This window comes from Poromitra crassiceps, assembly GCF_964638095.1.
Source record: "Poromitra crassiceps genome assembly, chromosome: 8".
In the NCBI taxonomy this organism is placed as follows: domain Eukaryota; kingdom Metazoa; phylum Chordata; class Actinopteri; order Beryciformes; family Melamphaidae; genus Poromitra; species Poromitra crassiceps.
This window is the reverse complement of record NC_139629.1, coordinates 17,149,433-17,162,477: the sequence shown is the minus strand read 5'-3', so window position 1 is coordinate 17,162,477 and position 13,045 is coordinate 17,149,433. Positions and strand designations below refer to the sequence as shown.

General features: G+C 45.4%; 1 pseudogene across 1 annotated transcript; it reads right to left on the bottom strand.

The window, feature by feature from the left end:
- Nucleotides 1–5,294: 5,294 nt before the first annotated feature.
- LOC310780515 (dolichyl-diphosphooligosaccharide--protein glycosyltransferase subunit DAD1 pseudogene) lies at nt 5,295–5,627 on the bottom strand (annotated as a pseudogene). The gene has a single exon. The product of its transcript is annotated as a dolichyl-diphosphooligosaccharide--protein glycosyltransferase subunit DAD1 pseudogene (transcript).
- Nucleotides 5,628–13,045: the final 7,418 nt, after the last annotated feature.

The following is a 13,045-nucleotide window of genomic DNA, read 5'->3' as shown; positions in this document are numbered from 1 at the left end:
CTAAAAAGCTCTTATATTACAGTAAAAAATGTCAAAAATCTTACTGATTGGGGCTTTAACATGCAGTGGAATCCGTATTATAACCCGCTCCTAGCCGGTTGCCTGCATGTTAAACAACAATTAGCCGGCCTACGCGCATTCCCGCGAGTCCGTATCATATTCATCTCGGTCGCCGGTGTAGGATCCGGATTAACGCAAAAGCAGCTGCTGTTTAACTCTGGCAGCTCATGATCCTGATCATGTAGGCTAGCTGTTATGTGGGCGGGTGGTGGCACTTCACATTCACGTAGTTTATTAATTAATTAATCGTTCGGGCAATCGCTTATATCAACGAATTAAACGAGCAAACTCACGGTTTCCTCAAGTGCTGCAAAAACGGCTTGAATTGTTTGGTAGAGGGATCCCAACGCGCTTCAGCTATGCAGGCATGCAGGTCCGGTGCATCAGGAGGGACGCTTACTGCTGCGCTGCTTGCTTGCTCCCATGTCAGAAAAAGCCTAACTTTTGTGGGGAGAAATACATTGAAAACTAGTCAGGTATGACTTGAATGCCACTTGTAAAATAAATCACCCACAGTGATTGACGACGGTCCGACCACTATTTTGACTGGGCGGCTTTATGTAGCCTAACAAAGGCGGAAGCGCACATTTTTGGCATTGGCATTGCCACCCCTCGTGGTCGGAATGGACTCGGCATGTTTTTGAATGGAGTTTGGTTAGAGATTCGCTAAAGCTGTTTCCTATGACATTTCTTGTTATCGATACATGCTACCGCACCCCCTCCCCTAGGCTCATATCCAGTTGTTTCTAAACAAAGACCCCTCATGTTTAAAAAGGTAAAACCGGAAAATATCCTGCTCGTGCTAGCCAGACATGATCCAGACTTCATGTTTAAAAGCCACTTTATACTGAGTATTTGTTAGACTGTGATCTCCTGGGGTTTTAACTACACACAAACCATCTCTAGAGTTTACACAAAACTGTGTGTGTGTGTGTGTGTGTGTGTGTGTGTGTGTGTGTGTGTGTGTGTGTGTGTGTGTGTGTGTGTGTGTGTGTGTGTGTGTGTGTGTAGTTGTAGGTGTAGGTGTGTGTGTGTGTGTGGGGGGGGGGGGGCATCCAGTGAGCAGCAGTGCTGTGACGGGAACGTCCTTGTTGATGAGAGAGTTCAGAGGAGAATGTCCAGACTGGTTGGAGCTGACAGTAATAAGTTACTCAAATAACCTCATGCAACACGTCCACACTGGAGGTAGATCTATGTCACTTTGGTAGCCGGGTCGGTTCGGTTGACACTGAGCTGAAAGCTGACCCAGTATTGGTGTTGCTAATAAAGTGCTCTGTGAGTGTATATTCCCAGACCATTAAGAGTTTGGTTGCTCTCCTTGAGTTGCCCTGGGTTTCCTCGCACATTAAAGTGTTAGTCTGTCTCTCTGGGCCTGTCCCATTACCCACACTTGCAGTTTTGTGCACTGAAGTAAGTGTACACTTATCCCACATAATGCACCCTTACCCTCGCGCCGCATCGGAGTGCTATTTTGGAGCTAAAGCGTATCCCACAATTCATCACTTTCCAGTCCGCAAACGGCGAAGGGAGAATAAGATGACAAGGAAAGAAATGGGTCCAATGTAAGCTGTGCATCATGATCATATACCTCATTGTAATGACAGATCCTGTTATCAGTTTAATTTAATTTTGTAAACCACCACCACCACTGTCTCTTGTTTCACATGGTAAAACATTGAATTGCTTTTATTTCTGTAGTGATCTGATAGCGTAGAATGACTTAATGAAAATATGTTTTGTTGTTGTCTCATAACCATATATGGACCACATTGTTATATAATTTAAATATTTGCGAATGCGATCCTAACCCCTAAACTAAAATTTTAAAACAAATGTGTTATATTATATATTATATATAATATTGTAAACAACTGCATTATATCCATCATAATAAAAGGTGGATGACACTGACAAGTGACTACTCAATATATATATATATCAATATATGTATATATGTTTTTTTTAGCCTTTTCATTTGATAGTCTATATATAGTGATAGAGACAGGAATGTTTGCATGGAGAGAAAGAGGGAGGACATGAGACAAAGGCCCAAAGGTCCCAGGCAAGATTCAAACCTATCGGACATTGTCGTTACATGTCATGTCCCATAGACCACTGATGCCCAATATCCAATTTTTAATAACAAGCCAATATCAGCCTGATATATTGGTCTGACACAACTTATAATAGCAGCCATCTTTCGAGGCCACTTCACCCCACCCTTGTGTGACACTCCATTAATCCTTGAAGGAGAAATTGTCTTTCCTCATTCCCTCCTTCACACGGAGGTCAAAGGTCAGGGACAGCTATCGAACAGCAACTCTGAAACTGGGCCAAGGATTCAGTGCCCAGAACCACCCTGCTGCCCCAAAACTATTATCACAAGCAGAACCACTCTGCTGCCCCAAAACTATCATCACAAGCAGAACCACTCTCCTGCCCCAAAACTATCATCACAAGCAGAACCACTCTCCTGCCCCAAAACTATCATCACAAGCAGAACCACTCTCCTGCCCCAAAACTATTATCACAAGCAGAACCACTCTCCTGCCCCAAAACTATCATCACAAGCAGAACCACTCTCCTGCCCCAAAACTATCATCACAAGCAGAACCACTCTTCTGCCCCAAAACTATTATCACAAGCAGAACCACTCTCCTGCCCCAAAACTATTATCACAAGCAGAACCACTCTCCTGCCCCAAAACTATCATCACAAGCAGAACCACTCTCCTGCCCCAAAACTATCATCACAAGCAGAACCACCCTGCTGCCCCAAAACTATTATCACAAGCAGAACCACCCTGCTGCCCCAAAACTATCATCACAAGCAGAACCACTCTCCTGCCCCAAAACTATCATCACAAGCAGAACCACTCTGCTGCCCCAAAACTATCATCACAAGCAGAACCACTCTCCTGCCCCAAAACTATCATCACAAGCAGAACCACTCTCCTGCCCCAAAACTATCATCACAAGCAGAACCACCCTGCTGCCCCAAAACTATCATCACAAGCAGAACCACTCTCCTGCCCCAAAACTATCATCACAAGCAGAACCACTCTGCTGCCCCAAAACTATCATCACAAGCAGAACCACTCTGCTGCCCCAAAACTATCATCACAAGCAGAACCACTCTGCTGCCCCAAAACTATCATCACAAGCAGAACCACTCTCCTGCCCCAAAACTATCATCACAAGCAGAACCACCCTGCTGCCCCAAAACTATCATCACAAGCAGAACCACTGTCCTGCCCCAAAACTATCATCACAAGCAGAACCACTCTCCTGCCCCAAAACTATTATCACAAGCAGAACCACTCTCCTGCCCCAAAACTATCATCACAAGCAGAACCACTCTCCTGCCCCAAAACTATTATCACAAGCAGAACCACTCTCCTGCCCCAAAACTATCATCACAAGCAGAACCACTCTCCTACCCCAAAACTATTATCACAAGCAGAACCACCCTGCTGCCCCAAAACTATTATCACAAGCAGAACCACTCTGCTGCCCCAAAACTATTATCACAAGCAGAACCACTCTCCTGCCCCAAAACTATCATCACAAGCAGAACCACTCTCCTGCCCCAAAACTATCATCACAAGCAGAACCACTCTCCTGCCCCAAAACTATTATCACAAGCAGAACCACTCTCCTGCCCCAAAACTATCATCACAAGCAGAACCACTCTCCTGCCCCAAAACTATTATCACAAGCAGAACCACTCTCCTGCCCCAAAACTATCATCACAAGCAGAACCACTCTCCTGCCCCAAAACTATTATCACAAGCAGAACCACTCTGCTGCCCCAAAACTATCATCACAAGCAGAACCACCCTGCTGCCCCAAAACTATCATCACAAGCAGAACCACTCTCCTGCCCCAAAACTATTATCACAAGCAGAACCACTCTCCTGCCCCAAAACTATCATCACAAGCAGAACCACTCTCCTGCCCCAAAACTATTATCACAAGCAGAACCACTCTCCTGCCCCAAAACTATCATCACAAGCAGAACCACTCTCCTGCCCCAAAACTATTATCACAAGCAGAACCACTCTCCTGCCCCAAAACTATCATCACAAGCAGAACCACCCTGCTGCCCCAAAACTATTATCACAAGCAGAACCACTCTCCTACCCCAAAACTATTATCACAAGCAGAACCACTCTCCTACCCCAAAACTATTATCACAAGCAGAACCACTCTCCTACCCCAAAACTATTATCACAAGCAGAACCACTCTCCTGCCCCAAAACTATCATCACAAGCAGAACCACTCTCCTACCCCAAAACTATTATCACAAGCAGAACCACTCTCCTGCCCCAAAACTATCATCACAAGCAGAACCACTCTGCTGCCCCAAAACTATCATCACAAGCAGAACCACTCTCCTGCCCCAAAACTATTATCACAAGCAGAACCACTCTCCTGCCCCAAAACTATCATCACAAGCAGAACCACTCTGCTGCCCCAAAACTATTATCACAAGCAGAACCACTCTCCTGCCCCAAAACTATTATCACAAGCAGAACCACTCTCCTGCCCCAAAACTATTATCACAAGCAGAACCACTCTGCTGCCCCAAAACTATCATCACAAGCAGAACCACTCTCCTGCCCCAAAACTATCATCACAAGCAGAACCACTCTCCTGCCCCAAAACTATTATCACAAGCAGAACCACTCTGCTGCCCCAAAACTATTATCACAAGCAGAACCACTCTGCTGCCAAGCAGAACCTCGCTGTGTGGAGGTCTGGGGGCATATTTGATGGCTGAAATTGACACAATTTGAGCGTTCACTAATGCACCTGACAGAATAAATGATTTGTGTGCGTTTACCAGCATCTGGTGAAAAACATCCTTCAGCTTTGAGTGACTATCACGAGTCCCCGTGACAGCGCGTGGAGCTCGGGGGGAAAGCTGCTCAATGCAGCACTTTGAGGCACCAGGCTGGAGGTGTTTTATGGAGCTTTTTCCTGAAGGGAGATCGTTGCTTTTTCAGCTGGCTGGTTTTGTGAGACAACTCTGGCTTCTGGTGGCCAAGAGCGCCATCTATGAAAACAAGGATGGACGTAAAAGCACGTCAATGGCGAGGAATGAGTTAAACAACTACAAGGAGATAAATGTCAGTTTTGCTTTCCTTTCTTCAACTCTGAAACTGACACGCTAGCATCCAGCATCCGTAATTGTAATTAATTCAATGTCAATGGTGGGCTTTAACTCCACATCAGAGGCAGACGTGATGGAGAATGGTGTGAGCGAATAGAAAGTCAGCAAAGGCCCTCTCTGGGGAGATGGACAGGAAGTAGCCTTTGTTCTGTGGGTTGATCTGGATACGAAGACACACTGCGAGAATAAAAGAACCCACACACGAGATGAAGCCAGACAAGAAGCTGTTGAAGGGGAACGTGCTGACGAGCAGACAGTAGAGGAACTGCAGCGCTCCTGTCAGCAAGATGTACAACAGATATGCATCTATCACCTTCACCTTGTTGGGCGTGGTGTTGTAATCCTCCAGGAGCTGAGAAATAACCGATATGACTGAGTTTGAGTTCCGCATGGTTCTGACGTCGAAATGACCCAACATTGATTTCTTTTTTAAGCGGACATGGAAGAGGGGCTTTGCAGAAACGGCTTAGAATCGTCCAATATGTACCCTCAGCAGAGAAGGATTTATGACATCACTGATGATGCCACAATGTCTATGACATCATCAGTGCATATTGGACCCTTCATAGATCAAGGTATTCCCGGGGAGAGGAACAGAGGGAGTTAAGGAGATGACACGGAGAAGAGAGAATGTAGGGAAACATTCCCTACTATGATACGGATGCATGTAAATCCAGAAGGAGGCAGTAATGCAACGTAAAGGATGCCACCTGCCATAAAACACCACAGAAGAAGAAGAAGGGCCCTTCATATGCCAAGCATTCATGACTTCCAGTCTCATAAACACAAGTTCACGACTTCGAAATGAAGGAAGCATAATTATGACCTCATCAGTGATTTATGACATCGCTGATGATCATGTCACTGATGATGTCACTGACGATATCACAATGTCTATGGATAAGTGACATCATCAGTTGACATCAGTTCACTGATTATGACATTATGACATAAGTGATTTATGCGAAAGAAAGGCAGAAAGAAAGAAAGAAAGAAAGAAAGAGGCAAGCCAGGTCACTGATGATGGCATACAGTTCTAGACAGCTCAACCTGGTGGCCACGAGCAGTGCTGTAGTGGTAAAAAAAAAGTGGGTAAACTATACTTTTGACTCGAGGCAGCTTTCTCACGCGGCACCGGCAGTGTTATAACGGCGGATAAATAAGCTTCCGTGACCGATATACAAGACAAAATATGAGAGTATATAGAACAACTTAATCTGAATCATATAGCCCTATAAGGTATATCAGGGGGTTCCCCCACATTTCTGAGTAGCCAGCCAGATAGAAAAAGTAGCTGGCTATGGGATGGGCCTTGCCCCTCAAGGGGAGTCCGGGGGGATTCTCCCCCGGAAGATTTTTTTTTAACATTTTAAAGTAAAATTCATCAACCTGGTGCATTTGAGAGCAAAATGAACTACACACATCTCTAATGTGTTGTGACTTTACAAATAATTAGGCCTAAACAATCAATATAAAATGTATTTATTGAACATTTGTTGAATTTCTCCAGGTATGAAAAGTTAAATTATACAGTAGGTAGCCTACTTTAAAGGACCTTGTATGAACCCAGTATATACAGTTTGAAGAGTAATATAGTTCTCTCTCTCACACACACTGTACCTGTGATTGTCAGCTTCAGCTTTATAGCTAAAAGTATGTAGACAGATTGAATCTGTGATTCTTGAATACCAATATATAATTCAAACTGTCCACAAACACATTGGGCAAGGATAGGTAGACAACATACTGTACATGGAAATAAAAGTGGTTCTGCCACTCTGGCCACAAAATTTTAGTCAGCCAATATTTATTTATACAGATCTCGGCACAACAACCACAAGTATGTTTCTAGATAGTTTTCAACATGGTCGTATTATATTGGCTTTATACAGTAGCACCTGGACTATTCAAGTCGACTCGCACGCACCTAATGTTACAAACTTTACTTGATCAGAGGGAAATCAATCATGTTTCTTACACCAGTGATTCACTCTTCAATTGTAAAACGGTGAGCCTATATGATTTTCCCCACTCCGGACACACATTTTTAACCAACCTTACCTACCGTATGTTCAGCTCTCCAAATGCGCATTGCGCATCGCTGGCACAATGGCACCGTTAAGTTGTTTGAAGGGAGCGCTGTCTGGGCAGGCAAGCACAGCTCGATAAAGGCACCAACGTGACCGGGGCCGTGTACCTTTCCCGTGGAGCGCTCCACAAAAATAGGCTACGGTTCGCGGAGATCCTGGTCAGTGCCATGCCCATGTGTAATCTTTTTTCTTTTCTTTTGGTGTGTGACGTGCTTGGCGTGGTCTCCGCATCAACGGAGTTTACGCGAACGTGTTAAAACTCGTGCAATAATAAGTGTGCATAAACGATTTAAACATGTGAGTAAACGATCTTAAAAGGTGCCTAAACGCTGCAGAGCATTGAAAAAGGTACGTAAACACCGTTTACGTGCGTTTAGCCACCACTACAGCCCTGGCCACGAGTCTCATTTATCAAGCTGTGCGTAGGATCCCTACGAAGGGATTTCTACTATGGGGCGGCTGTGGCTCAGGACGTATAGAGCGGGTCGTCCACTAATCGCTTTGGATAAAAGAGGTTGATGGTTCGATCCCCGGCTCCTCCAGTCTGCATGTCGGAGTGTCCTTGGGCAAGATACTGAACCCCAAATTGCTCCCGATGGCTGTGTCATCGGTGTGTGTGTGTGCAGCATGCCAAATATTGCTCTGTTTCAGCTGTCATAGGCTGTGTGGAGGAGAAGGTGCTATGTGTACCCTTAGGTGCCCAACTGTCATTCCCTATAATTCTAATATAATTTGTGGAAGCAAGACTTCAAGTGTGTGTGTGTGTGTGTGAGAGAGAGAGAGAGAGAGACTGGGTGAATCTAGGCACATTGTAAAGCGCTTTGGATAAAAGGATTATCTATAATCCAGTCAATTTACCCTTTACCATCCATCATTTGTATGAGTTACATTTGTACAAGGGCTGGGCGATATGGACAAAATCAAATATAACAATATTTTTGACCAAATACCTCGATATCGATTGCGACATGGTTAATTTGAAAATGTCACGTTGGTTATACTTAACTAAAACAATGTGGTTAGGTAACTAAAACAACCCAGGTAACTAAAACAACTTGCTTAAGGTTATGTAACTAAAACAATTTGGTGAAGGTTAGGTAATTAAAGCAACTTGGTTAAGGTTAGGGTTATGGTTTGGGTTACAGTTGAAACGGAACACGTCGGACCACCAGAGATCGCTGCTACTTCCTGGTTACAGCTCCCCACTCTGGCGTATGTATGCACTGCACACATGCACTTACATGGCCCGCAAGAGGTCGCATTCGTAAAGACTGGCCATTTTAACTTGCTTGAAACTCGACTGATGTTGTCGTTTTCCTCGTGAGGATGGAAGAAGAAGATCTCGCAGCCCCTGGACCACCCAGCAGAGAGTCACACGGGAATCCCATGAAGGAAAGCAGAATTAGGATGATAATCTGTTCAATGGAGGGTTTGAGCCCCAAGGCTGCACACACCATTTACTAACAAATGAATTTGTCAAGACTGACTGATTGTATTGATTGCCTCTCTGTGATGAGGAGGAGATCTATTGGAAGTGATTTAGAGAGAGAGGACGAGGGTGGAGTGGGAGGCAGGGATAAGAGACTGAATGAATAAGATGGGGGGCTGTCAGAGAGAGAGAGAGAGAGAGAGAGAGAGACATTAGTGGAGGTGACAGCTCAGTGTGAGAGAGAGAGAGACGTGCAGGAAGAGACACAAGCAGAGCCGACAGCCCCCCAATCCGTTTCAGTGTGAAGCAGAGAGCATGCTGGGAGCTACACAGACAGTAGTACTCTGTCAACACCCACAAAACACACATCTATCAACGCACACAAACAATACACACGTCTATATCTGTCAAAGCAAGTCGATCAGCTAATTACAGACTTGTGACAATGAGGTGCTACTGTATACATGTGTGCTAATAACATACACATGACTAGTCAACAGGCAACATCACACACCATAAAAACAGCTCCCTATTTGACTGAAAGGAAAGTTTTGTTCAGTGTTGTTGCATTATGAAACGGCCAACAACAGGTGATCAGCTCAAGGTTTCTGTGCGTAATGATTTCTTTTATCGCGTGACGGATTCAACAAGGGCAACTTCGGCCCAGGACCACGTGTGTCATGACGTCATCTAGCCACCAGGTGACCTCATGCAACTCAAGCACATTCGAGGAAACTACATCTTTCAACAGCCAAAGTTTGTCACTGATGACATGACATGTACATCCAGAAGGAGGCTGTAATGCAAGATAAAGGATGCCAACTGCCATAAAACACCACAGAAGAAGAAGATGACATGACATCATCACTGATGACATCATCACCGTTTTACATCCATTATTCCTGACTGAATGAATGCCTGACTTACCCCGAAACACATACAGGGGAAAAACGGACTGTGTGTGCAAAGACCGTAACATGGTAAATGGTAAATGGCCTGCATTTATATAGCGCTTTTATCCAAAGCGCTTTACAATCAGTACCTGTAGGTAGTCTACATTCACCCATTCATACACCGATGGCGGCAGGCTGCCACGCAGGGTGCCTACACACCATCTGGAGTGTCTTGCCCAAGGACACAACGACAGCAGCTGGGAGGGAGCGGGGATCGAACCGCCAACCCTTGCATCATTGGCCGACCCGCTCTACCTCCTGAGCTAAAGCCGCCCACATGTTACTTTACTTTACTGCCAAACTGGTCATTATCAACTATGGTGTCCAGTCCATCTGTACTTGACACTCTGAGGTCTCTCCTTGTGATGATGGGGGCTTTGGGGGCTTTGCACTGACGGAGTGGTGATGATGGGGCTTTACACTGACAGAGTGGTGATGTTGGGGCTTTGCACTGACAGAGTGGTGATGTTGGGGCTTTGCACTGACAGAGTGGTGATGTTGGGGCTTTGCACTGATGGAGTGGTGATGTTGGGGCTTTGCACTGACAGAGTGGTGATGTTGGGGCTTTGCACTGACAGAGTGGTGATGGTGGGGCTTTGCACTGATGGAGTGGTGATGGTGGGGCTTTGCACTGATGGAGTGGTGATGGTGGGGCTTTGCACTGACAGAGTGGTGATGGTGGGGCTTTGCACTGACAGAGTGGTGATGGTGGGGCTTTGCACTGACGGAGTGGTGATGTTGGGGCTTTGCACTGACAGAGTGGTGATGGTGGGGCTTTGCACTGACAGAGTGGTGATGGTGGGGCTTTGCACTGACGGAGTGGTGATGTTGGGGCTTTGCACTGACAGAGTGGTGATGGTGGGGCTTTGCACTGACAGAGTGGTGATGGTGGGGCTTTGCACTGATGGAGTGGTGATGTTGGGGCTTTGCACTGACAGAGTGGTGATGTTGGGGCTTTGCACTGACAGAGTGGTGATGGTGGGGCTTTGCACTGACAGAGTGGTGATGGTGGGGCTTTGCACTAATGGAGTGGTGATGGTGGGGCTTTGCACTGACAGAGTGGTGATGGTGGGGCTTTGCACTGACAGAGTGGTGATGTTGGGGCTTTGCACTGATGGAGTGGTGATGTTGGGGCTTTGCACTGACAGAGTGGTGATGTTGGGGCTTTGCACTGACAGAGTGGTGATGGTGGGGCTTTGCACTAATGGAGTGGTGAGGTGGGGCTTTGCACTGACAGAGTGGTGATGGTGGGGCTTTGCACTGACAGAGTGGTGATGTTGGGGCTTTGCACTGATGGAGTGGTGATGTTGGGGCTTTGCACTGATGGAGTGGTGATGTTGGGGCTTTGCACTGATGGAGTGGTGATGTTGGGGCTTTGCACTGACAGAGTGGTGATGGTGGGGCTTTGCACTGACAGAGTGGTGATGTTGGGGCTTTGCACTGATGGAGTGGTGATGGTGGGGCTTTGCACTGATGGAGTGGTGATGTTGGGGCTTTGCACTGATGGAGTGGTGATGTTGGGGCTTTGCACTGACAGAGTGGTGATGTTGGGGCTTTGCACTGATGGAGTGGTGATGTTGGGGCTTTGCACTGACAGAGTGGTGATGGTGGGGCTTTGCACTGACAGAGTGGTGATGTTGGGGCTTTGCACTGATGGAGTGGTGATGTTGGGGCTTTGCACTGATGGAGTGGTGATGTTGGGGCTTTGCACTGACAGAGTGGTGATGTTGGGGCTTTGCACTGACAGAGTGGTGATGATGGGGCTTTGCACTGACAGAGTGGTGATGATGGGGCTTTGCACTGACAGAGTGGTGATGTTGGGACTTTGCACTGATGGAGTGGCTCGGCTGGTACTGTATCTTGTCGGGCTTCAGGAATGAAGTTGTTGTTGTTGTTGTTGTTGTTTATTTACACATATAAAAACAATTACAAAAAAATACAAAATATAATCAGCATTGAATGTGCAGGAGAATTGCCTAAAAACCCTCCAGGGGCTTAGGTGTGGCATTCTCCAGGTAGCGTATTATCATCAGATTTTCATCAGTATAAAATACTCCCCCCCCCCTTCATCCCTCCACCCACACCCCCCACCCCCACACACTCACACACACACACACACACACACACACACACACACACACACACACACACACACACACACACACACACACACACACACACACACACACACACATAATGCATACAAGTGGAATAAACGCTACACACTAAAGTGGGCACTTACTGTATGCTGTATAGCTTCAAGTTTTCGTAAGAAGAGTAAAAAAACTACTCACAAAAAATGACAAGAAAATGAACAAAAGACAACAAAAATAAAACAAGCTATGTTTAGAGACAGCCATTAGACCACAGTTTGTATAGGCAGCCCATAAGGCCATATTCGTACCTTCTTCACCTTCACTGAATCAGAGCTGCCAAGTGAGGTTACAGGCAAAAATAATAGCATACTAACCACCTAGCGGTTTGTAAGGATAACGACCTATGGTATAACAAGTAGCGAGAGAATTATATGCAACTAGGCCAATGTACTCACTGTGATAGATAAAAATCTCATTCAATTACAATTTGGTGCCCTCGCCTAGTGGCCGCGGGGCCCTGAGCTGCAGTCCATGTAACCCATCGGCAAAAGCTGCAAGCTGATTGAGCCAAACCTGGATCAAATTTGATTGAATTTTCAAATGCTATCTTGTATAGATCGAATCACCGTGACGTCGCGTTAACAACATTTCAATTGTGGCTATAATCACAAACTAGTTTATTGTTTATTTCTCTTGTCATTTTCAGGCGGAACTGTAACATTAAAGATGTACCCTAGTTCAACACGGTCGTCCGACCTATCTGACGTTTGGCTGTGCTTGTATTATGTATTGTGTTGATAAACCAAATCTTCCCAACAGACACCATTTCTCCGCCGGTCGGACTAACTGCTAGTTTTGGGTGAACTCAAGCTGTAATTGTTTTTATTCTGTGGCCCAACAGGTAAACGAGGTCTCTAAACTAACGTTAGTTAAAGTGTTGTTATAATTAATGAGATATGAAGGCATCAAACATGTGTCTTAGACTGAACCATTTTCTCTTTCTCTCAGTTGTTACCCACCCAGTTTGCTTCGCTCCATTAAACTGGATGTACATAATGCCTGCGTTGTCTACCCGGATGTTATTGTAAACAGTTTGGGTTTGGTGATTGTGTCTATACAAGTCTCCTGACACCATATATTACATACTATATAGTGTGTGTATATATATATATATATATATATATATATATATATATATATATATATATATATATATATATATATATATATATATTACATAC